Genomic DNA, 2336 nt, shown 5'->3' on the forward strand with positions numbered 1-2336 from the left:
GTAGGGAAAAAAGACACATGCAAGACCAATCTGCAGTCATGGTCTCATTCTCCAAATGCAGTTTTAATAAGTTTCATCTGGGTTTCTTCTCAGTATAGGGTGCCAAAATGCTTTAGGTCAGACTGCTTCAGCAAATCAAGTGGAAGCACAGAGGTCATGTCTAACATGAAAAGCATTAACTTTGGAAGATTGGCACTTGATTTGACAGACTCGGCCTTGTATTTTTAGATCAACTTTAGTGTACGTTTTTGTATAGAACTGAGATGGGACTCCTTAATGCCAGTATGAACAAGAGGAATAACTCAAATTGACTGCTTCATCTATACAGAAAATCTAATCTACAGAAAAAATAAGAACTAGTAACTAACACTGTCAAATAAATATAGTGGAGTAAAAAATAAAATATTACTCCTCAAAAAGTAGTAGGATATAAGCACAAAGTAGCATCAAATGGAAACACTCCCAAGTGCCTCAACATTGCATTTAAGTAGTTGAGTAAATGTATTTATTACATTCCACCAATGAGGAACAATCTAGCAGATTATCAGTGGAGGTGAAACATCACTGCTGCTCATGTCTTCTGCTGATAACCTGTTAAAGGTCTGATTAATGACACACCGCAGGGATTTTGTTGTGCTGAGTCTCACCTTGGCCACATGCTGACGTGACAACTGTTCATTATGTGTTAGGCGTACAGATAGTTATTTGTGTCCCTGGTAAATTCAAATTTTGTTTTGAAGATTCAGCAAGAACACTGAGTCACTGTATTATGCTGTACAGCATAAGTGCTGATGCTGATCACACCCAGCGCTCCAGCAGGTTTAGTAATACCTACAAACACACTTGTTCTTTTAAAAGGAACAGATTGTCTTCTCCTCTCCGCTGCTGTGCTCTGGTACAAGGATGTTTGCAAATTTATGAGTAGTGCAAGTGCATATGAATAAAAAGCCAAAGTACACCAGTGTCAAACTGCATTTCTAATTATAGTTGTGGTGTCTCCTGGGAATTCTTTGGAAAAGTGCATTATGCTAATGCCAAATAATACAAAGTACTGCACTTGAGTGCTTGTAGAATAGTTTGATATTTAGATATACTGTTTATCACTGGTGATGCTGTAGTGTTGTCTGAAACTGAACAGTGATAATGTCCACATCCCGAAAAAGGTCAAATATTTTTGGAAAACACAAGGAATTATTGTGCTGGGAATGTATGGAGGCTTTCTTGAGAACTGTGCTTGGAAAACTGGCCATGTTGTGGAACATGAACTGACCTGTCCTTTGAATAATGTGGGCTTCATAGATAACCGGAAAACCTGGTCTGATTAGCAAAGACGGCATCCATCCCACTTTGGGTGGTGCGGCTCTCTTATCTAGAAATCTGGACGAGTTTATTTTACAACCTAAATTATGACAACCCAGAGTTGAGTCCAGGATGCAGGGTCACAGTCTTACACGTCTGCCCCCCGACCACCCAGATTATACAAATCAAAAATCAACTCGAGAGAAGTTATCCATAAGAACCTAATTAAAATTAAGACGACTCCTCTTATAGTGGAAAGTAATAAGACAATCAAATGTGGACTATTAAATATCAGATCTCTCTCATCTAAATCTCTGTTAGTGAATGATTTGATAAGTGAACATCACATTGACTTATTGTGTCTTACTGAAACATGGTTACAGCAGGAAGAATATGTCAGTCTAAATGAATCCACTCCACCTGGTCACAGTAACTGTCACATCCCTCGAAACACAGGCCGAGGTGGTGGCATGGCAGCGATCTTTGACTCAAGCTTATTAATCAACCCTAGACCTAAACATAGTTATAACTCATTTGAAAGTCTCACCCTGAGTCTCTCACACCCAAACTGGAAAACTCAAAAGCCTGTTTTGTTTGTTATTGTATACCGTTCACCTGCTCCTTATTCAGAGTTTTTAAGTGAATTCTCAGACTTTCTGTCTGATTTAGTGCTTAGTACAGATAAAATAATCATAGTAGGCAACTTTAATATTCATGTAGTTGCTGACAATGACAGCCTCAACAATGCATTCTGTTCATTATTAGACTCAGTTGGCTTCTCTCCAACTGTAAATAAACCCACTCACTGTTTTAATCACACTCTTGATCTTGTTCTGACATATGGCATCGAAACTGAACACTTAATAGTTTTTCCCCATAACCCTCTTCTGTCTGACCATTTTCTAATAACTTTTGAATTTCCATTAATGGATTATACTCTATGTGGGAAACAATTCCACTACAGCAGATGTCTATCTGGCAATGCTGTTACCAAGTTTAAGGAAATAATACCATCTTTATCTACTATCTACTTTATC

The sequence above is a fragment of the Monopterus albus genome, unplaced genomic scaffold (genome assembly GCF_001952655.1).
Source record: "Monopterus albus unplaced genomic scaffold, M_albus_1.0 scaffold72.1, whole genome shotgun sequence".
Classification (NCBI taxonomy): domain Eukaryota; kingdom Metazoa; phylum Chordata; class Actinopteri; order Synbranchiformes; family Synbranchidae; genus Monopterus; species Monopterus albus.